The following is a 25,200-nucleotide window of genomic DNA, read 5'->3' as shown; positions in this document are numbered from 1 at the left end:
AGAAGAATTTTAATAGAAAAAACCCATGTTTCCGAGTGTATTTCGGCCATGAAAAGATTGTTGGCGAAAGTTTATCTGTTTCGGCGGATATCATTCTAGATTGAAAAGAAAGCTAAATATTTTAAGAGAGTGCAATGAATTTAAGCCACTTCACATCTGCAGGACCGAACAGACTGCTGCAGTGTCTAATAGTCCACATAGCCTCAGACTTATTCAATATATGTTAAGCATCTATCATCTATCTACTAATGGGATACATTCCTTCTTATGGCCACAACAACAACAAAACATACATTCCTCACATGCGGAGAAAGGATAAGTTAGTATTTTACCTAAACGTGGGAAGTACGAGCAACTCCTTTGTAAATATCCTTCATGGAGTCTCGGTTCTTTTCTTTTAAAAGTTATGAGGAAAATTTGGATCCGCACATGAGAGCGCTCTATCTTGTTACAAAAAGTCATGTCTAGAAATAGCTCTATCTATCAGTTCAAAGTTGCTTCTGTAAAAAGCCTCACAACAAAAGGCTTTGGAGTAGACGTGTTTAAACAAAAAATTTAAGGCGCGATAACCTCCGAAGAGATTTAATGTCAAGGTTCGCTTCCAATTTGTGTCGTGCTCCTTTTTAATTTTTCCTATAAATTGGCGGGACGGGACCTACTTGTTTTATGCCGACTCTGAATGACATCTGCAAGGCAGATGAGAGTTTTCACATAAAAGCTTTTCATGTCATAAATACAATCGGAGTGCTTGACAAACACTGCAGAGGGGCGACCGCGCTTGGAAAATTTTTATTTTAATTGAGAAAACTTTTTCTAAAATATTGATGTTGCTTTGCCCGACTCATGAACCCAGGATCATCGGTGTGGTAAGCGGAGCACACTACCATTACACCACCTACTTTATTCATTTAACGGGTTTGGGCTTCGAACATGTCGTGCCAGTCGCTTCTTGCAGGGCTAAGGGGCGCCAATTGGTTACACTAAGTTAATTTAAATCGTTTTCCACCTGCTGCTTCCAGCGGAATGAGTGCTATCTTCTTAATACCCTGATAAGATAAGAATACCTTCTTGGCCGAAGCACCAACTTTCAATCGCATAGCACGGCCTAGGCAGTGTATCCGTGTTTTTTTTTTGGCTGATATATAAGGCGCTATAACTAGAGGTTATATTGGACAGAACCTTCAGTGGTATGTTTATCTTAAAAAACTGCATCGTCTGGTTTTCGGGGTTATTACTTGTGCCCTCATCAGGGAAATAGGCTACATTTGATACCTTAGGGTCTGAAAATATCTCAGCTTAAAATTGGTAATGTGACAAGACATATGAACATATGAACGCATAGTCATTCTTATATTGCAACTAAGTAAGTAATTGATAAAGTAACCCCTACGGTAACAATGTTGTTGTAGCCGCTTCCCAAAGCAGTCGGTTCTATGTACATGAGCGACGCGGGATTCTTCCGGACCAAAGACTGTCATTTCAGTGTAACCCCATTTAGTGTCCACGGTAACAATGTCACGGAATGCGTTGTTAATCGGGTACATAAGGAAACAGGAATTCAATATACCGACCTGGCTTAGAGGTTTTAAAACATGAGCTGGTACTCGAATGCGATGGTACCCCGCCACTTCCTAAGCGGAAATGCATGTAATTGATATTTGAGCTAGAGTATAACTTCGAACAGGCTTAATTTAAAAGTGGATCGACAATTTGTCAGATATTAGATCAAAGCCCGTAGACGAGTGCATTAGAAACCAAGCAGTTTACGCGGCACCACATTTAAGGGAAAGGGCAAAGGCAAATGATAACTGTTTATTAGACCATATCACAGATGCTTAGAGAAAACTGAAATTAAAAACGAATCATTTTTTTTTTTAATTAAACTGTTCTTAAAAAAGTAACCTTCTAAAGAAAGTACACTAAAAATAAGTAACCATTCGTAAAAGGCACCATAAAAGTTATCGGCTTAACAAAAGCAACCGGATCCATAAAAGTAACCAGCTCAATACAAGTAACTGGCTTCTTGAAAGTAACTGACGGCATAAGAATAACAATTTCCAAAAATGTAACGGGTTAATAAAGCTGAGCTGATATCTTTAACTCTCAAGGAGGGAAACGCTTTTTAAACTATGACCTCTTTACTGGCGAAACCATCCTACATGCCACTGTCGGAATCTGGATCACTGTCCATTGGAGCGCGTGCTACATCTCTATATTTCTATTACAGCTGAGACCATCAAATTTCCAAGTACAAAAAAAGTTACTTTCTTGTTCTTGACAAATATATACATAGATATTGTGTAAACACATGTGCTGTCTTTTATTAAACATACATATATATATACTGGTCTAGAGCTACAAACATACCTTGAATAGTACAAAAAAAATTTAGATGTAAAAAATATTATCAAACAAATTTTTATAAAATTTTGCATTCGTGTTCCTGTAACTTTTTCAAATTTTTGCGTTATGTTCATTTTTTTTATTATTTTCATTATTATGTATAATTTTTTATGATACGCTCAGCTTCCTAGGTAAAATGTAAGAGAATAACCACATGTGAACTTACCAATAAAAAATTATTTTTTAAACCGGAAGTTCACTTTGTAATTGAAGTCCAGCTTTCTTTTATATAATGAATATCAGATTTTGTACACACATTAAATAAGCTTTAGCAATAGATGGATCCAATTGCAGGATACGAAGAAAATATTAAAAAAAAAAAAAACAATTTTTTTACATATTCCTATATCACAACTTTAGAATTTTCTTAAATTATTTCATATATAACTAGTTTTTTCTTCCGCTTTTTATTTAATCACTTCGCGAAAATTAAAATAATCTCCAACAATTCGCACAAATAAATTTGTTCTTTTGTACTTCGAATGACTTAAACGTTTCGCGTCTTTTACGAGCTGCCTGTCGCAAGCAACTGAAACTGACATCCAAAAAAAAAAAAAAACGCCCATCAGAATCGTACTCGAATCAGTAATCGAATGTAAAAGGTAAAACAAAGGAAAAAAATTAAAAAAAAAATTTACAGTCTGTTCAAAATCACAAAAAACTTAACAGCAACAAAGAATAACAAGCAAAACAAGTAAGGAAGGCTAAGTTCGGGTGTACCCGAACATTACATACTCAGCTGAGAGCTTAGCTGCGTTGGTTTCGTAGATGGTTTTTAAGTGGTTTTTAATTCCATTTCACATACGTTTGGGAAATGTCGACCAAATTGTAGACTAAGGGTGACGTTTTTCAGAACGCTTTTCCTTCATCCTTTGTCAAATAAGGAAGGGAAAAACACCGTGTAGGAAAATGAGCCTGAAGTAACCTTAGAATGTGTTTGTGTGCCATGGGTATCAAATGAAAGGTATTAAAGAGAATTTTAAAAGGGAGTGGGCCTTAGTTCTATAGGTCGAGATATAGCCATATAGGTGCACCAGGGGTAACTCTATAATGTGTTTGTACGATATGGGTATCAAATTAAATGAGAGTTTTAAAAGGGAGTGACCCTTAGTTGTATATGAGAAAGCGTTTTGGAGATATCGACCAAAATGTGGACCAGGGTGAACCAGAACATCATCTGTCGGGTACCGCTAATTTATTTATATATGTAATACCGCGAACAGTATTCCTTCCAAGATTCCAAGGGCTTTTGATTTCGCCCTGCAAAACTTTTTCATTTTCTTCTACTTAATATGGTAGGTGTCACACCCATTTTACAAAGGTTTCCCAAATTACATCTTGCAAAACTTTTAAATTAGCTTCTTTTAAAAGTGGGCGGTGCCACGCCCATTGTCCAAAATTTTTCTAATTTTAAATTTTGAGTTACAAGGTCAATCCACCTACCAAGTTTTATCGCTTTATCCGTCTTTGGTAATGCACTTTTTCGGTTTTTCGAAATATTCGAAATCGAAAAAGTGGGCGTGGTTATAGTCCGATTTCATTCATTTTAAATAATGATCAGAGATGAGTGCCCAGGAACTTATATACCAAATTTCATTAAGATACCTCAAACTTTACTCAAGTTATCGTGTTTACGGACGGATGGACGGACATGAATAAATGAATTTCTTTTTTCGCCCAAATCATTTTGATATATAGAATTCTATATGTATCTCGATTAGTTTATGCCGTTACGGGGTACCGTTATGCGAACAAAATTAATATACACTGTTCAGCTGATTATAAAATTATCCAAGCAAATTAGGCGCAAAAGCCCCTAATGGGACCAAGCACAATCTATAAAAAACAAAAGCAAAACGTACAATAAACAAGTAGGGAAGATTAAGTTCGGGTGTAACCGGACATTACATACTCAGTTGAGAGCTATGGTGACAACATAAGAGAAAATAACCATGTAGGAAAATGAACCGAGGAAACCCTGGAATGTGTTTGTATGACATGTGTATCAAATGAAAGGCATTAAAGAGTATCTTATGAGGGAGTGGGCCATAGTTCTATAGGTGGACGCCATTTAGGGATATCGCCATAAAGGTGGATCAGGGTTGACTCTAGAATTTGTTTGTACGATATGGGTATCAAATTAAAGGTATTAATGAGGGTTTTAAAAGGGAGTGGTGGTAGTTGTATAGGTGGTCGCTTTTTCGAGGTATCGCCATAAAGGTGGACCAGGGGTGACTCTAGAATGCGTTTGTACAATATGGGTATCAAACGAAAGGTGTTAATGAGTATTTTAAAATGGAGAGGGCCTTAGTTCTATAGGTGGACGCCTTTTCGAAATATCGCCATAAAGGTGGACCAGGGGTGACTCTAGAATGTGTTTGTACGATATGGGTATCAAATTAAAGGTATTAATGAGGGTTTTAAAAAGGAGTGGTGGTAGTTGTATAGGTGGTCGCCTTTTCGAGATATCGCCATAAAGGTGGACCAGGGGTGACTCTAGAATGCGTTTGTACAATATGGGTATCAAACGAAGGGTGTTAATGAGTATTTTAAAAGGGAGATGGCCTTAGTTCTATAGGTGGACGCCGTTTCGAAATATCGCCATAAAGGTGGACCAGGGGTGACTCTAGAATGTGTTTGTACGATATGGGTATAAAATTAAGGGTATTAATGAGAGTTTTAAAAGGGAGTGGTGGTAGTTGTATATGTGAAGGCGTTTTCCAGATATCGACCAAAATGTGGACCAGGGTGACCCAGAACATCATCTGTTGGATACCGCTAATTTATTTATATATGTAATACCTGCCAAGATTTCAGGGGTTTTTTATTTCGCCCTGTAGAAATTTTTCATTTTCTTCTACTTAATATGGTAGGTGTCAACCATTTTACAAAGTTTTTTCTGAAGTTATATATCGCGTCAATAAACCAATCCAATTACCATGTTTCATCCCTTTTTTCGTATTTGGTATAGAATTATGGCATTTTTTTCATTTTTCGTAATTTTCGATATCGAAAGAGTGGGCGTGGTCATAGTCGGATTTCGTTCATTTTTCATACCAAGATAAAGTGAGTTCAAGTAAGTACGTGAACTAAGTTCATTAAAGATATGTCGATTTTTGCTCAAGTTATCGTGTTAACGGCCATGCGGAAGGACAGACGAACGACTGTGTATAAAAACTGGGCGTGGCATCAACCGATTTCGCAGAGTTTCACAGAAAACAGTTAACATCATAAAATCTATGCCCCTACCAAATCTCAAAAGGATTGGTTAATTTTTGTTTGACTTATGGCGTTAAAAGTATCCTAGACAAATTAAATGAAAAAGGGCGGAGCCACGCCCATTTTGAAATTTTCTTTTATTTTTGTATTTTGTTGCATCATATCATTACTGGAGTTGAATGTTGACATAATTTACTTATATACTGTAAAGATATTAAATTTTTTGTTAAAATTTTACTTAAAAAAATTTTTTTTTTAAAGTGGGCGTGGTCCTTCTCCGATTTTGCTAATTTTTATTAGGCGTACATAAAGTAATAGGAGTAACGTCCCTGCCAAATTTCATCATGATATCTTCAACGACTGACAAATAACAGCTTGCAAAAATTTTAAATTACCTTCTTTTAAAAGTGGGCGGTTCCACGCCCATTGTCCAAAATTTTACTAATTTTCTATTTTGCGTCATAAGTTCAACTCATCTACCAAGTTTCGTCGCTTTATCGGTCTTTTGTAATGAATTATCGCACTTTTTCGGTTTTTCGAAATTTTCGATATCGAAAAAGTGGGCATGGTTATAGTCCGATATCGTTCATTTTAAATAGCGATCTGAGATGAGTACTCAGGAACCTACATGCCAAATTCCATCAAGATACCTCAAAATTTGCTCAAGTTATCGTTTTAACGCACGGACGGACGGATGGACATGGCTCAATCAAATTTTTTTTCGATCCTGATGATTCTGATATATGGAAGTCTATATCTATCTCGATTCCTTTATACCTGTACAAACAACCGTTATCCAATCAAACTTAATATACTCTGTGAGCTCTGCTCAACTGATTATAAAAAAATGCAATGCTTGACTTTGTGTTGCTTTGATGTTCTTTCTTTACAGGTGCAATTTGTCGCGTATTGTCGATCATATCCATTGTATGATCATACGTTGATCGGTTGCCCCTTCTCGTTGACGAAACTTGTTTTTGATTTTTCATTTCATTTTTTTTTTTTTTGTTCTCTTCCTGCAACGACCCAATTTCAAAATATACTACAAGTGTCCGCTGAACAAAAATCAAAACTAATTAATTATACCGAAAGCAAAAAAGGAAGACAAAAAAAAATTATAAAAAACAAGTAAGGAAGGCTAAGTTCGGGTGTAACCGAACATTACATACTCAGTTGAGAGCTGTGGAGACAAAGTAAGGGAAAATCACCATGTTGTAAAAAGAACCTAGGGTAACCCTGGAATGTGTTTGTATGACATGTGTATCAAATGGAAGGTATTAAAGAGTATTTTAAGAGGAAGTGGGCCATAGTTCTATAGATGGACGCCATTTAGGGATATCGCCATAAAGGTGGGCCAGGCCTGACTCTAGAATTTGTTTGTACGATATGGGTATCAAATGAAAGGTGTTAGTGAGTATTTTAAAAGGGCGTGGGCCTTAGTTCTATTGGTGGACACCTTTTCAAGATATCGCCATAAACGTGGACCAGGGGTGACTCTAGAATGTGTTTGTACGATATGGGTATCAAATTAAAGGTATTAATGAGGGTTTTAAAAGGGGTGGCCCTTAGTTGCATATGTGAAGGTGTTTTCGAGATATCGACCAAAATGTGGACCAGGGTGATCCAGAACATCATCTGTCGGGTACCGCTAATTTATTTATATATGTAATACCACGAACAGTATTCCTTCCAAGATTCCAAGGGCTTTTGATTTCGCCCTGCAAAACTTTTTCACTTTCTTCTACTTAATATGGTAGGTGTCACACCCATTTTACAAAGTTTTTTTCTAAAGTTATATTTTGCGTCAATAGACCAATACAATTACCATGTTTCATCCCTTTTTTCGTATTTGGTATATAATTATGGCATTTTTTTCATTTTTCGTAATTTTCGATATCGAAAAAGTGGGCGTGGTCATAGTCGGATTTCGGCCATTTTTTACACCAATACAAAGTGAGTTCAGATAAGTACGTGAACTGAGTTTAGTAAAGATATATCGATTTTTGTTCCAGTTATCGTGTTGACGGTCGAGCGGAAGGACAGACGGTCGACTGTGTATAAAAACTGGGCGTGGCTTCAACCGATTTCGCCCTTTTTCACAGAAAAGAGTTATCGTCCTAGAATCTAAGCCTATACCAAATTTCACAAGGATTGGTAAATTTTTGTTCGACTTATGGCATTAAAAGTATCCTAGACAAATTAAATGAAAAAGGGCGGAGCCACGCCCACTTTGAAATTTTCTTTTATTTTTGTATTTTGTTGCAACATATCATTACTCGAGTTGAATGTTGACATAATTTACTTATATACTGTAAAGATATTAACTTTTCTTTTAAAATTTGAATTAAAAAAAAATTTTTTTTTTAAAGTGGGCGTGGTCGTTCTCCGATTTTGCTAATTTTTATTAAGCAGACATATAGTAATAAAAGTAACCTTCCCGCCAAATTTCATCATGATATCTTCAACGACTGCCAAATTACAGCTTGCAAAACTTCGAAATTACCTTCTTTTAAAAGTGGGCGGTGCCACTCCCATTGTCCAAAATTTTACTAGTTTTCTATTCTGCGTCATAAGTTCAACTCACCTACCAAGTTTCATCGCTTAATCCGTATTTGGTAATGAATTATCGCACTTTTTCGATTTTTCGAAATTTTCGATATCGAAAAAGTGGGCGTGGTTATTGTCCGATATCGTTCATTTTAAATAGCGATCTGAGATGAGTGCCCAGAAACCTACATACCAAATTTCATCAAGATACCTCAAAATTTACTCAAGTTATCGTGTTAACGGACGGACGGACGGACGGACGGACATGGCTCAATCGAATTTTTTTTCGATACTGATGATTTTGATATATGGAAGTCTATATCTATCTCGATTCCTTTATACCTGTACAACCAACCGTTATCCAATCAAAGTTAATATACTCTGTGATCTCTGCTCAACTGAGTATAAAAACACGAACACGTGAATACAGTCGGGCGATCATCATCAGTGTGTAGGCTTCAACAATTCTTTCCTTGTTATCAGCAAAATTTATCGTTAAGCAATTGAGTTTTTAAGTGATCTTGATACTAACGATCTTGAAAACATTTTTTTATGTATGTAGGTATTAAGGTTTGGACAGAATTTAAAAACATAGAACTGCAAATGTTGTTGTTCTTAATGTTATAGCGGTGAGTACACTGCGCGAAGATTTGGATAACACCCATCTCGGGCACAATTTAATATGGCCTCTTGAACCTTTCTAGGCCATCTCGTCCCCACTCCCTAATTTTCTGAGAAACTTAGGCCGCCAAAGCCTCGCCCGCTAGAGAAACAGGATTTGCGACGGGTAGGTGAGGTTTCAGTGGGTTGGAGAAGCTATAAATTGCGCTGGTTACTCCTTGAAAAGGTTTCGCTAAACAACCCACTGAATCCGAAAAGACTAGTCAATGTATGTTATCAGTACTTGCGAGTTCGCTATATTGTGGACAGTTATAAACAAGAAGTAATACATGGCTTAAGGTTGGGCAGAGTTCGAGGGCATATGTACATGGAAGTTCCTCATTCTACTAACATAAATGTTTATCTTTTGTGAAATTCCGCATTAAGTGTAGGGTAGTGGCACATTCGCCCAACAAAATGTTTCCTAATTCATGTGTATTGAACCCATTACTTTCGCGCATAGACTTAAATAAAATCGAAAGACCCGCCACTCTTATCTCTACTTGACTATCGAAAAAACTAGCTTCAAGAAAACTAAAAGGTGCGATAGCTCACAAAGGTCATCAATAAATATCATCTAACGGGAGTCCGAGGAAACTTGCTGTTCCATAGGTGTGAGAAGGGTTGGGCAATTGAAAAGATGGTTTGTGTTATGTGTGAACACCTTAAAAGCGGAACATACAGTGATTATATCGGTGTTGATTCTGGGTAAGTAAGAGTTCAATCTATTACAGTAAATAGATTGGAGTTGAGCTAGATTGATGCACATCTCCCTGGGGAAGCTCCTTTCCTCAACTGCGAGTTTAGAGTATTTTTCTCTGAGAACAGGATTGACCAGTCAATTGTTGACATAGTAATTTTCAGAGTTTTTATAGATGTCTATCAGGACGTTTTTGTGCTTATTTTCTTTATACGGCTGACTTCTTGAATGTCGAAATTCTTTATAATGCTTACGAAGATGAATTCCTAATAGAGGCGGGCCACTTTATTCAGATGTCTGTTTGGATACCAAGGTTCCTGGGTATTCACCAGAAACTATATGTTCAGCATTTCATTTCTATGCTTTATGGGGAGTATTCTCGCCTCTCTATGTAGATGATGTTGCGAACACATAAAAAGACATTCCGTGGCTATTCTGGGCGCTGTATTTTGACAGGGCTGCAATTTCCTCCCTCGTGTTTCTTTAAGGCACCGCGACCATATTGGAGACGCGTGCCATACAAGCGGCCGACAATTAGGTTTCTTTTGTCTACGCCCCAAGAGCTGCCCGCGAGGCGTTCTTTTAAGGCTCTGAATACGTACGTTACTTATTCAAACTTGGCTAAAAACATTGTGATCTCGAAAAATTCCCGGTGGGTCCTTAGCAATTTCGTTGCGTATGTTCAATTCGGAACCCCACTCGCCTTCCTCCCATTCCTCCATCGAAGTTTACTCTATATCCCAGTTTGGAGTAAGTAGAACTAACAGCGCGGGTGTTTAGGCCGATGATATCAATGTCATCAGCATATGCCAGTAATTGCACGCTTTTATAAAATATTGTTCCAGTGCGGTTAAGATCTGCAGCTAGTATAATCTTCTGCCGCTTTAAATTAAAGAAATCGCACGATAGGGGGTCACCCTGTCTGAAACCTCGTTTAGTTTCGAACGGCTAGGAGAGGTCCTTCCCAATTCTGCCTGAGCTGATGGTGTTGCTCAACGTCATTTTGCACAGCCGTATAAGTTTTGCAGGGAAACCAAATTCAGACATAGCGGCATAGAGGCAGCTCCTTTTCGTGCTGTCGAAGGCGGCTTTAAAATCGACGAAGAGGTGATGTGTGTCGATTCTCTTTTCACGGGTTTTTTCCAAGATTTGGCGCAACTAACTTCGTCATAATCGGGCGGAGGACATATATTCCATCATCATCGATAGCGGGATCGGGTTCGTCATCTTTGCGCGGTAAATCGCTGCCTCCATTTAGAAGAGCAGAGAAGTGTTCCCTCCATAATCTAAGCACTCTCTGGACATCAGTTACAAGGTCGCCGTTTTCGTTCATACAGGAGTTTGCCCCGGTCTTAAAACCTTCCGTTTGTCGCCGTATTTTTTGGTAAAATTTTCGGGTGGCTAGCAGCTCAAGCTCCTCGCACTCACGCATTTCTGCTTCTGCTTTTTTCTTCCTGAAAAGGCGTTTCGCTTCCCTTTTCAAATCACGATAGCGTTCACACACTCCTCTTCTTGCGCTCGCTTTTAACGTAGCCCTGTAGGCAGCGTCTTTTCTTTCGATTGCAGCGCGGCATTCTTCATCGTACCTTTTGTTTTTTCGTGGCCGCCGGTAATCAATTTTTTCCTCGGCGGCAGTACGAAGTGCTTTGGAGATATGCTCCCACTGTTTCTGTATTCCTTCAGGCTGAGTTGTGCTCTCAGAGGGCAGGTGTGAGAGTCGGGTTGAGAAATCATTGGCAGTCTGTTGTGATTGAAGCTTTCGACGTCTAGCTTTCCTTGTGTTTTTTGTTCCTTGGTTTTAGCCGCGCCGAGGCGGGTGCGTGTGTTTTGTGTATTGCCTTTATCAAATCCATTTAAAAGCAAGAGAACCAGGATCTGCTTTGAAAAGCAACAAATTTACAGGTTTAGTAATCTGATACCAGCGCCAAAATATATCGATATTTTTGTGAATATCAATATAATATCGTCAATGGTAAGAACGTAACATACCTAGTTAGTAATTTTTTCGTTCCAAATTTCTCTCAATACAATGCGGTTCTATACATAAATGCATACATTGCGCCCAATATAATGCGCTGATTGGTTACTTCGAACCGCTGTTTTTGGGGGCCAATCTTTTGATTATAGAAAAAAGAAAACGAAAACACATGAAGAGAGGCTGGTGAAAACTGGTTTAACGTTGCATAATTTTATCGGTACTTCATGTTCTCGTTCATATTTGACTTTGCTACGGACGTTCGCCATGGCATTGTTGAAGGGTAATTGTAATTGTACTAAGTAGAATTGTTTATTTGTTGATCAAGGCTTGTTTGCGGTTAACGGCAATCTGGGCAACAACAATAATGTATGTAAGTTTGTATTTATAAGGAAACATGTGAGGCGAATAAAATATACATTTTTGCTTTTGAAGTTTAACTTCTTATACTACGTTGCCACCAAACCGTGAAACATATTTTTAAAGTTTCGCTTTCAGATAACTAATGCCCAAGCCAAAGTGCGTCTTCCGATACGTTTTCCCACACCTTTGGACATATTCTGATAGTCGTTCAAATCTGGAATATACACAGTTTTGGTTTGATGGGAACATATTGTAACGAATTTTTGGGAGTTCCTGTTAATTATGCACCTTCTGCTAAAGTTCGAAACGCTGAACTGTCCAATAAATAACTGCAATATTCAGTATTGCAAAATGATCTTTATTTAGACTACTTTGGGAGTAGTACCTCAAAAATTCAATAAATGTGGCTGCTTACTTTAATGTGTACATGTACATATGTAAGTGTGGCTGCTTGCTGTTTTTGCTATTGAGATTATTTACTAACATCATAGTGATGCTAATATTTGCCACAATATCATTTAGCAACGACGGAATTTTGTAAATATTATCCTGCATGTTGACCAAGGGATCTGCAACGGAAACAGCCAAATAAAAAAGACCACCTACGATTGTCTACAAGCATATCCGGTACTATGTATCTCGCCAACTATTCCACCGATTTGAATGACATTTAGGATGTACTCGTAGGAAATTTGTTATACATATGGATATTGGCTGTTTTACTAAGCTGCTCATGCCATGGATAATTTACACGGTCGCCACCAATCCGGTCAGTCCGTGCACAAAATTTCCTCAAAATATCTCAAAAATTAAGGGACTAGATTGCGTTCAACCAGACAGACTAGCATATTTACATTGCTAAATAAAAATTAGATTATCATCCTAATCAGTTCGGTATACTTTGGCGGGTCTATCTCCTCTCCTTTAAGGACTTTTAATTTTGAAACTTAAGCCAAATTTTGCCAGTATTATAAGATGTGTGTAGATTTCTGGACTTAAGCGACTTAATCGTTATCAGGAATCAGGGCGTATAAAATAAAATCGTTTGGTCACTTGGTGCCTCAAGATCGAAAAACTATGCAGTGCTAGTAGCTGGAGTCTTATTATGATCTTAGATTTTGCACCTAAACGCTGTAGTTTCCACTTAGTTTTTCCACCAAAATTGAGTCACGACTATGGACATAAAGTTTAGGGGCATTAATTTCAAGGAAACAAGCATACGTAGTCGGCTAACTAACCCACGGTCTCCGCTCCAAGTAACGGACCAAGTTACACTAAAATCATTTGGAAAATACAGGATGTCCATCGGCAGTGATTTGGCAACTCCTTCGAATGCATTTCAGTTAGCTTCTCAACGAAATTCATCTGTCCTTGCACATGTCGCTTAGATTCGACACAAAATATGTAGTGAAAAACATTTCCACTATCAAGTTGACTTTTTTTTAACGGTTGTGGAAAATGCTTTATTCCGAATTTAAGAAGCTAAACTTCTATCATGCGCTTGATGAACCATATGGCATCTGAAAAATTGCAATGCTAAAATTAAATTTACAAGTTCATTGACTCCGAAAACTCTTTTGGCAACTGTGCCTCCATTGCAAAGCCATTCCCAGTTGAATCATTGCATAGCTCATAAAAGAAATTCCTCGTACTCAACAATGTTCTTAATACAATGCGCAATATACATTTGTACATACATCCGAGAAGATTTAGGTCGAGCTTCCCTTCCAATTTGCTTGAACCCTTACAAAATCACTTAGGTATGTTTTACGAAATATTATCGGTACCTGTGAATGCAAACCCATGATCAGTTGACAACGTTTTTATCGATAACAAACCGATTACTTGTCGAAAGCACACCGGTAACTCGTCGATAACTGGTCTATAACAAAACGATATCTTAACGATACAAATCGATAATCCTTGGTTAGGTTAGGTTAAATTGTCTGGTCAGTGAGGTACACTGAATGAGGCCATAGTGTTACAAGAAGTTTGCTTAAAATTGTAGTAGGATATAAACTCTTGGCCTTTAATAACATTTTTTGCACACAAATATTTTTTATCTATTTTGCATCTATCGAAATTCGAATGTACCAATACATTTACAATTTTCGACGTTTAATTCGATTGTATTCTAAACCATTTTCAGAACGGTTTATATCTTGGATCTTGGTGCGAACAAGTTAGGTGCAATTTTAACTGTTTTTACATATTGTAACGAATTTAGGGGAAATTCGGCTTGTTTGAAACCTTCTGCTATCTTCCGAATCGCTAAATTGTCGAATAAATAACTCCAATCTTCAGTAATGCAAAATGGTCTTTATTAGACTACTTTGAGAATACTTCACAATAACTCTTACTTCACAACTAATTGCGCGTTTAAGCAAACTGATTAGTCATGCCTCAGCTTGCGCTGCTTTTATACTCTCGGTTTCCTCTTTCACCCATTTCTCCTAAGGTTTAGTAATTTCGCGAACTTCACGCATGGTTACCAGCAATATACATGTATATTTGTAGTTTGTAGCCATATGCGTGTGCATACGTGAGTACTACTTGGGCTGTGTTTGTGAGTGTCTCTCCGTTGCCTTGTATGTATGTGTGTAAATGATGGTTGATTTGTTTACGTACATTCGATTGGCTGCTTAGTATCAGCTTATTGATGCTAATATTCTTCACAATATGAACAAATACTCCGTCGCGACCCTCTATTTCTATGAAATAACATAAGGACAAAACAAATAGAAAATTTTTGAATAATTTAATCATAAAATTTCCTAAAGGCGCTTGGAATCACTCCTTTTTGCTCCCAATCTCGAAAACTGTGTAGGTGTCGAGATACCTAAATCACATGTTTGTACGTACAAAGTCCAAAAAAACATTCGCATAATCAAAAAACATGCTACAAATGATCAACCACAACAACAAAAGTGAGATCTATTTTAAAACACACGCATCCTGTTCAATAGCCACTTCAATGAGATCGTTGTTTGAAACTCACGTGCCAAGAAACAGGCGACAATCCAACCCAATAAATAAAATAAATAAATATATAACAAAGTGGCATATTTTGGTGTGAGTAATTAAAATTAAAATTGTGCTAAATCAATATCTGAACATAGTCGTTGCACATGAGTATTGGCAAAATATTAAAAACAAAAAATTATTAGAAATTAAAAAAAATATGTATGGAAAACTTAAACGATCACAAGTAAAAATCCCCAGAGAGTACTTTAGAAACACTTTCATTTCAGTAACTGTATAAATATTCACATGTACATTTGTACATTACGCTCAAGAGCTATAGAATGGATTAGTACAGGAAACCAAACTGTTATTTCTTTTTTAATAAAAGTGCTTCAGAAAAAATAACTTCTAGACTAAAAATTTTTTATTCCGAACGAAATAATTAAAAGGGGCCTCATGGACCAGCCAGCTCAACCTAAAAAATTAAAAGGGAACTTTTATTTTATAAGTCCGAAAATAAAAGTTGAATCCGGACTTTTATTTTTGGAAAACTTATTGTGCAGGACATTCGGTCTTTATCTAAATCTAGACTCCGCCCTCGTGGTACTTGATAATAGTGGCATCTCAGTTCCATCACAGAACATCCCTATGTTACTTCCAGGAACACCTAGAATCACTATACAAAATTCAATGGCATTCTATGTTGTCGTTCAAAAGTTATAACTGCCAAAACGAGCAGACATTGAATTTTATAGATACAGTAGATTAAGACGAGACAGGGAGGGGAAATGGGAGTTGTAGTTTAAGTGGGAATCGAATGTGAAGTTTAGTGGTAGTAAGTGTAGGTGTAGGAGTAGGAATGGAAGTGGAAGTGGGATTGGGAGTGAGAGTGATATTGGGAGTGTGAGTGGGGATGTAATAAAGGAGGTATAATAATTATAAGAAATAATAGAAGATAATGGGATAGATAGTGAAGACGGGAACCGAGGTTCAATTTTTTAAGGCGGACAAACCAATTTTCTAAAAGAACAATAATAATCTGACAACCCTGCTCGTGTTAAGTCCGCAAACAATACGTCTGCCGAAAAACAATCAACAAATTGTGTAAATAAATAAAATTTAAATTAAATAAAAGGGTAAATTCCATAAGAATTAAATATAGTGCCTTGTACTGTGATACATGTTATAAAAAGCGTGTTTTGATATTTTTCCGACAGAATTTGTAAGTTTTTTAACTTCGTTATATACATACATAACTCTGTAATAGCGCCAAATAAATTCGCTTAAGTGAATAGCGACGTAAGCAAGTGCGCAAATACTTTTTATTCGTACAGTGTTCAGGGTTGCCACCCAGCTAACATATATTAAGGTGACCAGGTGCGTCAAAGTTGTTTTCGATATTGGATCTGGTGTCTTCGCTTGGGTAATATGCCAAACATTACTCCTCCCGCAGTAAAACGTCGTTTGAGCAAGGGCTCCCCCGCCGCGAAAACACAAAAAGTTGATGGGGCTGCAGCTATCACCCTCTCAGCAGTGTACAACACCCTGAAGGAATTCGAGTCGAAGGTGCATCAACAGACTGCCCAGTCGCGGCTTTTGGTAGAGGGCGTCTCTCAAAGATTAGATGAAGTGGAGAAACAAATAAATAAACGTATCGAAGAGGAGATCTTGTTACTTACCAACACTCTGTCTGCCTCATCCACGCAGATTTCTTTGTTGACGGAGAGATTAGAAAAGTCTGAGTCCGAAATAGAAAATCTCAAAAAAGAGTTGGCAAAAGGACTTCAGCAAAAACTGACTGCTGATATCGCTGCTGATGCTGTCGCTTTTGGTGTCCCGTATAAGGAGGGCGAAAACCTAAAAAGTATTTTTAACGTGGTGTGCATGTCCATTGATTTTCAGTCACCGCAAATAAGGGACATTTTCCGCACGAGACCCTCACGTGCAGGCAACAACGGTGCGATTGTGATCAAGTTCCATTCGCCGCTGGATCGCAATCGTACTCTCCGTGCTTTTGGGGAGCACCGTAGGCGTATGAAAAGCGCTGTTTCTCTGGAACCCCTTGGTATCCAGGGAAACTTCCACCTATACGAGAGCCTTACCAAGGAAAATAGGCTTTTGCTACAACCGGCTATCCAATTAAGGCGGCAGGGAAAGCTGCAGGCGGCATTCACGCTCCGTGGCTGCGTCTACGTTAGGCATGGACTTGATACATCCGCACAGCCAACAAAAGTTACCAGTGAGGCTGATCTGGATCGATTTCGCCAACCTTAAGTTCATATGCTTATTCATTGTTTTTTGTTATGTAAAGATGGCGCAAACATTAATTTATTTTTTTTCTTTTACTTCGGCTTTGTCTATAACTTACTTTAAAGTTGCTTTTAATTGGATTGTACTCAGTGTTTGGAGATAGTAGAAATGCGAATGGCATTGCGAATAATAGCCTAGCTTTGCTTAATGTCCTATGCAGGCACCATAAAGGTTTCAACGTGGTGCACTTTAATGCTCGTAGTTTAAATGGTGAAAAGATGGATGTAGTCAGAGCGATATTTGAACAATCCAGTGTTGATATCATTTGTGTTTCCGAGATTTGATTTAAACCTGAAATACTTGATGACCATTTTGGCATAAAGGGATACGTACTCTATAGGATGGATAGAAAGGTAAAGAAAGGTGGTGGTGTTGCTATGTATTGTAAAAAACATCTCAAGTCGAGAATCATATCAAGTATAGCTGTTGGCGTCACTGAGATTTTGCTAGTTGAAGTGTCTAGTTCAATGTCCAAAGTCCTTTTTCCGTGCGTCTATAACCCTAATAAATTGTGCAACGTGAAGGAATATTTTACAATGTTGTCCTCGGTCGCAGTTGATAACACTGATATAATTATCTGCGGAGATTTTAATGTTAATCCCTTATGTAGTGACCCGTATACCTGCCGTTTGTTAGACGTTGTTTCAAGTGTTGGTCTTGAAGTGGTTAATGTGTGCGTACCAACAAGGTATGGACAGAACTGCTGCCCAGCCTTCTTGACTATTTCATTGTGTCCGATACGTCTAAAGTCTTAAAGTTTGATCAATTATCCTTTATCTCAGACCATGATCTAATTTTCTGTTCATTTGATGTAGTGCTCGATAACCACAGTGCAGTAGCTAGACCATCCATTTCACCAGATTATCGACGACTGGACGTAAATAACCTTCTTGGAGACATCTCCAGCATAAATTGGTCTGCTTGTTGGAGCTTGAGTTCGGTGCATGAAAAGCTGAGATTTTTAAATGAAATTATTTTATACCTCTATACAACTCACGTTCCATCTCGGGTATATAGCAACAGATCTTCCTCTTGCCCTTGGTTTAATAGATCCGTCCGTGCTATGATTATCAAGCGCAATAAGCTTTATTCCCTTTGGAAGAAAAACTGAAGCGACGCAAATTGGCGTGCATACAAACTTACACGAAATGAGACCACAGCCTATATTAGGAGAGAAAAATGCAGATACTACAGTAAAATGTTGAATATATCGTTGCCTAATCATGTTTTGTGGCGTAATCTGAAAAAAACTTCGTGTACATGTGAGTGAGAGTTCTGACTGTTCCCTTAATCCTGAAGATCTTAATTCAGCTTGTGTGAGCCAAGCTAACCCGTCTTGTCTTAATACCAGTTTCTCAACCCCTCCCTTATATGTGGTTCCTGTTTGTCAAGTATTTGAGTTTACAGCTGTTTCAGAACTTGATGTGGTGAGATGCATAAATAAAATAAGGTCCAACGCAATCGGTCAGGACAATATACCGCTCAAATTTGTTAAAATAATTGCCCCGTACATTCTTCCTACATTGACGCATATTATCAACCACAGTATTACTACCTCCTGCTTCCCTGATATGTGGAAGATTGCCACGGTTATACCCATTGCAAAAACTAAGTTTGCAGATTGTCCTAGTGACTTTCGGCCTATCAGCATTTTGCCAGCACTCTCGAAAGTCTTTGAGATATTGTTGTCGGAACAAATTCAAGACCATGTTTGCAAACATAGTCTGCTATCACCATTCCAGTCAGGCTTCCGATCAAAGCACAGTTGTTCCACGGCTATCATACAAATTTTAGACGACATCAGGGCACCCTTTGACAAAAACCAATTGACTTTATTATGCCTGCTTGACTTCTCAAAAGCCTTCGACTCTGTGAACCATGACTGCTGTGCTTAAAATTAAAAAATTATTTTGGTTTTGATGACTCCGCAGTGCGGCTCATGCGAAGTTATCTGACGGGTAGATCCCAGCTTGTCAAAGTCGGCTCCGAAACTTCAGGTCTAAAACCACTATTGGCAGGGGTACCCCAAGGCTCTATCTTGGGTCCACTACTTTTTAGTATTTTTATTAATGACATATTTAATGCATGCCAGCATGCTCATATGCATGCATATGCTGATGATGTCCAACTATATTTGTCGGGAAATCATGAGGGGACAAACGATTTATGCTCAAGATTGAATAATGACTTAATATCCATATTTGAATGGGCTAGGAAAATGACTTATGCATGAACAGTGAGAAATCATACGTGTTGCCTATATCTAATAATAAACGAATAAGTTTCTCAAGTATTCCGCCCTTGCGCGTTGCCAGTAAATGTCTCAAACTCGTTTCAAAAGTGACTAATCTTGGTTTTGTTATTAACACGACGCTGTCCTGTGATGATCATGTAAATTCGGTGGTTAAGAAAGTATACTATATCTTAAGAAACTTACGAATGTCTGCTATTTATACTCCGGTCAATGTTAGAAGAAAACTTGCAATTCAATTTATTATGCCGATCATTTGCTACTCTGAGCTAGTGTACAGTAAACTGAGCTCCCAGTCTGCTCATAAAATTGATGTAGCATTTAATCATGTTACACGTTATGTATTCGGCTTAGCCAGATTTGATCATATATCCAGCTGGAGAGCGCGTCTACTGGGCTGTGAAATCTTCGAATATCTGAAAGCTAGGAACAGCATTTTCCTTTGTCAACTTATCATGTATAAGGAGCCTAGTTACCTATATGATAAGCTAATATTCCCCAGGTCTGCTCGAATCAACGACCTAATAGTACCAACTTATAACTATCTATCATCTGGACGGCTATTCTTTGTCAATGCCATTCGCCTATGGAACTCTATTCCAGTATCCGTACGTAGTAGTCTAAATAAAAGCAACTTTAAAAATGTTCTTTATGCTCATTTTAGTTGAAACCATTATACTTCTTCAGTTTTCGCCATCAATATGTATGAGTGTATACAATGTTTTGTTATTGAATTTAATTATTTGTTTATTTTAGATACTAGTAAATTACGATAATTCTCTATGTTTGATGTGATTATTTAACTTACATAACCCCCTGTTATGACTTTTGTTCTTTTTTACATTGCGATTTATCTTTTTGTTGTACTATAAAAGATCCTAGATCTTATTGTACTAATACTATTTTTGCAATAAATGATGATGAATGAAATGAAACAAAGTCTGCCGGGTACTCTAGTATCCCTATACAATCTTGATGTAAAAATCTTCTCTGTATATAATTAGCGAGACATGCTATTATTCCTTTATACAATTGTTTTTGTTATTGATATTAGAGAAAAATTACAAAGTTTACAAACGGCAATGGGTACTAGAACATGTTTCTGAATTTCACTTCTTCATCAGCTAGCTTCTAGGGGGCTGAGTATTGAGCTCGAAATCGCTTTGCAATTGGTCTCTAAGTGTTCCTTCTTGTTGTTATTCCTTAATTCACCATTTAGGTACACACTTATTATATCGTCGCTTGGCGCGCAATACCGCGTATTCACAAAACGCAATACCGCGTATATACCAAAATTTCGAAAGTCGAAATTTCGTTACCCCGACTAGGACTCATCGCCCTTAATGTATTTACGTTAAAATTCCGCCGTTTTTATCAACAAAACCCCAAATAAAAATCAAAAGCAATATTGCGTATAAAATTAATAAAAAAAGTTGAGCGCAATACCGCTTATATTTTAGTTCTGACTATTACACAAAGATGTGTAGAGTTGAATGTAGGCCTTATTTTAGTAACTTTATAAATATACACTGTGATTTTTTATATTACTCTATAAAGTAAAGCATGATTTTTTAGGAAAATATTAAACATTTTCTTCTTGAACAATAATTAAAAAAAAATTACTAAACCAAGTGTTTGATAGTTAGTCAACTCAAGTTCACGTAAGTAAATGCATATAATTCAAAATATAGACTTTCTAAAATGTAATTTTTCCTTCTTGTAAGAGGTTAGATACAAAATGGCTCTCATTCGCTCCACAAAAATTGATTTTGATTTTGAGTATACCTTCCAAGCCAATATGCTCTTGCAACAGAGGAATCGCGAGTAAAACCATTCCCATATGAAGCAAGATTGGTAGACCACACCTTTTTTAAAGATTATAGCAACAAACAATACTAAACATACAGCTCTATACGACCTGGTATAGGAACAGGAGAACATGTCGTCAATAATTTGCGTATATTAAAATACTTGTCTAACGGAACAATCCAATTGAAATTAAACTAAACTAACGATGATTACAAGATACTACCCAGGCGATCTAAAAAGAATTTAGGAGAATATATATCCTCTGCACTCTACAACTCACGTGTGAAAATAACCAAAACTAAATTTCAACATTTACAACAACTTAAGAAAGTCATACCACCTGATTGCCACAACTTCTACGATAACTTACCTTTTGACGATAAATAAGCCATAATCGCTTAGTTGCTTAGTTATTTCAACACTAATTTAACTTTATTTAAAAAATAGAATATATATTTACTTTGCTAATAATAAATAAAATAACTTTTATGGAACCTATCTTTGAAATAAAGCAATGCAATACCGCGTATTTTTCAAAAAGTTATTTTTTTGCAATTTGAGTGCTTTTCTTTGGTAAATTTTATATATGTACATGGTGAGGCAACCCGAAATGAAATAAAATGTTAGATTAGTTCAAGATTGGAGCAACGGTTTGGCTAAAAATCAGTTTTTTCTTCCTCCTACACAATTTGTCTTCTATCAAATACGCGGTATTGCGCGCCAAGCGACGATATATGCTTTTTAATCCTAATTGTGTCGAATAATTATAGGTGCGCTCCAAGAGCTTCTCACAAAAATTATAATTTTTTTGTGAGTATATGATTTGTGGCGGCCACCGTGGTGTGATGGTAGCGTGCTCCGCCTACCACACCGTATGCCCTGGGTTCACACCCCGGGCAAAGCAACATCAAAATTTTAGAAATAAGGTGTTTCAATTAGAAGAAAATTTTTCTAAGCGGGGTCACCCCTCGGCAGTGTTCGGCAAGCGCCCCAGGTGTATTTCTGCCATGAAAAGCTCTCTGTGAAAACTCATCTGCCTTGCAGATGCCATTCGCAGTCAGCATAAAACATGTAGGTCCCGTCTGGCCAATTTGTAGGGAAAATCAAGAGGAGCACGACGCAAATTGGAAGAGAAGCTCGGCCTTAGATCTCTTCGGAGGTTATCGCGCCTTACATTTATTTTTTTTTTTATATGATTTGTGAGAGCTTAAGACTTTCAACCGATCTTAATGAAAGATTCACAGTAGGTTTATTTTGGCACTGGATGCAAAAGGTTGTTAAAAAAGGACGGTGTCACGCCCCAATACTAATTTTATATTGTTTTAATATGTTTTCTTTCGAGGAGTAATATTTCGGCTGTATAAACAAATCTGTTTCCAATTTTGGAAAATTTGACGATGCCACGCCCTCTACGAGGAAAAAAGCTAAATACGATACGCGTTGTTGCAAAATTAGAAAATTATATGCCATATGGCGGTGGCGAGTGAATGTTTCCAACTGCAAGGGCTTCTAAGAACTTCATTTCCTCTGTATGCTGTGGGGATTTACTTAGGCGTCTTTCTTTAAAATGTTAAAAATTCGATATCTACAAATAAGCAACCAAAAATTTAGTTTTATAACCCATAATTACTTCATTCGTCCGTAACCAAATTGTTTATGAATACTTTTTTATTGCAATAGTTCAAAGTATTATTGCAAAAGTGGGCAGTAATTCTAATCATAATAATTGTTTTATAACTATTTGCAATGAGTTGACAGTATTATACTGTTATAAACAAAAATATATTTTTGCGTTTTTATCAACAAAGCAATAAAGGATAACATTTCTCTTTTTATGATTTTTCAACGATATTGATATTACATCATATAAGCTTGGATTTATTATTGTGTATTATATCACAAAATTTTCTCCAATACTTTGCCAAGCCCAAGGTCTAATTGATCTACTGAAAAATATTTTTTTTTGTACTCCATGAACCACCATGTTACGTTAATACATGATTCCATGCCATATATTAGGATTGACTTTGTAAGCTGCTTAAGGAGAGTACGGCGGGTTTAGGGGCTTCCAGATCCGAAGGTTTGGCAACAGTCTGATTTTCGAAACAGTACGATAGTACAAGAACATTTTCCTAAACTTTCGGCGAATTTTTTTGACACTAAAACAACAGCGTGACTTATGTTAAAAGAGTACTTTTTTTGTCAATTACCTTATTAGTCCGAAAAATTTCATGTTAGCAAGTCTAAGTAGTTCTTAGTTGGGTTTCTACGCTAACATCATCTTAGTTAAGTCTGGTGACAAGAAGGAAGGCTCTCTAAAATAGTTGGAGATTATGATAGCTTCTTGGGCTGCTCCTTTTCGATCAGCAGGTCTAGGTCCCATCAACATTGAAAATTAGCATTTGGATATCACAAGGGTTTTTGTGAAAATATGTTTTTATATGAAAGTTTGTAACCCTTATGAAATATGGTACTTGTATGGAACTTTTCACTTTGTACCTGTATAAAACGTTTTATTTATATTAAACTTAGTACTTTTATGCAACATTGTACTCATATCAAAGGTTGTACCTTTAATTTGTATGATATCTAAAGAACTGATTTTGCGATAATTTCAGCGGATAAAAGGGATCGTCTAAGTCGCATGTTTTCTAGAAACCCCCTATCCTCCAAAATTTTTACAAAAAGAGTTGTTGCTTAAGTGTAGAGAATCTACGAGTCCTGTCCTTTTTTGAGCGCACAGTCGTGTGTGCTACTGGAAACTCCGTCATGTTTTTGTCTTAGTGCTATCTCTACAAGTTAGGGGCTAATCGTAGTTCATTGTATGGCTTTACATTTATCATTCCATCGCCAAATACATTACTGTTTAATGAATATGACACAAATCGAAATTTTTGTGATTTCTCTCAGAAGCAATTCAATTCATCTGGTGAAGTAATTGGGCGTTCAGGATTGAACAACACAAGTTGTTTTCCCGAGATCTATGATATGATAGTCACCATGTAGGCACAATATTGCGTTAGAACAAAGAGAATTTTTAAATGAAACCAAAAGTTTAAAAGCGAACCCAAAAGAGAAAATCTTCTCAGTGAAAATTCATCTGCCTTCCAGATGCTCTTTGGAGTTGGCCCAAAACACATAGGTTCCGTCCCGCTAATTTGTAGGAAAAATTAAAGGGAGCACGACACAAGTTGGAAGAGAAGCCCGGCCTAAAATCCTTTCAGATGTTATCGCGCCTTGCATTGTTTTTTTTTTTTTTTTTAAGTAGAAAAACGTGTTAGGTATACTACACATAGATTTACTAAAATCCTCAGCACAGCTTTGAAAGGAAACTTCACATCACAATAGATCTGTAAATTTGACTTCTACTCAGTTTTCTTAGGAGTTGTGTTAGTCCTCTTTTCACAATACTACTTACTTAGAGCTAAGTCTGTTTTTTTGTTTGTAATAATTTTCTTATAATTTTTGAGTTTTATAAATTTGTAATAAAATTATTATAAACACCTTAATCACACTCACATATAGTTTCGCTTTAATTCTCAATTCTACTCGCTCCACCGACAAAACAAACGCGACTAAATGATTTCAAAATAAAATCATAATTGAGTATTACTTATTTAAAAGGAAATATAAATAAATAAACTCCCTGTAGGCAATTCGAAATATAAGGAGATATATATATAGTAAAGCAACACTGAGCAAATTAAAATAATATCGAGCCCTACCCGCGAAAAAAAGGTAAGCGACAAAATGTAAATTTTACAGGAGAACGTTATTTTGTTTATTATGGCACTCAAAGCTGATTATTGTCTGAAACTCTTTACCATTCCTTCTTATTGCATTAGAAAAGCCATGCAATGTGTAAAATTTTTTTATCAGTGAGAGATTACAATTTTTTGTTGCTTACATTTTTTTTCGCTGTCACCATAATTGCTCGTTCTCAAAGATATGGCAGTTACCTTAAAATATAGACATAAAAACACTATTGTTAGTATTTGG

General features: G+C 36.8%; 1 protein-coding gene across 3 annotated transcripts in view; it reads right to left on the bottom strand.

The window, feature by feature from the left end:
• LOC137254029 (battenin-like) overlaps window positions 1-24,823 on the bottom strand; it is a 59,947-nt gene extending 35,124 nt beyond the window's left edge. Inside the window, exon 1 of one of the 3 annotated variants that reach the window (XM_067791701.1) lies at window positions 24,721-24,823. The gene's annotated coding sequence lies outside the window, so the exon portion shown is untranslated. Of the gene's footprint in view, window positions 1-2,569; window positions 2,946-24,619 lie in introns of those variants that run through there. The other 2 variants (XM_067791702.1, XM_067791700.1) reach the window with 2 other exon arrangements.
• Between the last annotated feature and the right edge of the window lie 377 nt (window positions 24,824-25,200).

The sequence above is a fragment of the Eurosta solidaginis genome, chromosome 5, assembly GCF_040869045.1.
Source record: "Eurosta solidaginis isolate ZX-2024a chromosome 5, ASM4086904v1, whole genome shotgun sequence".
NCBI classification, from domain to species: domain Eukaryota; kingdom Metazoa; phylum Arthropoda; class Insecta; order Diptera; family Tephritidae; genus Eurosta; species Eurosta solidaginis.
The sequence above is the reverse complement of the archived record's forward strand: the minus strand, read 5'-3'. Positions and strand labels throughout refer to the sequence as shown.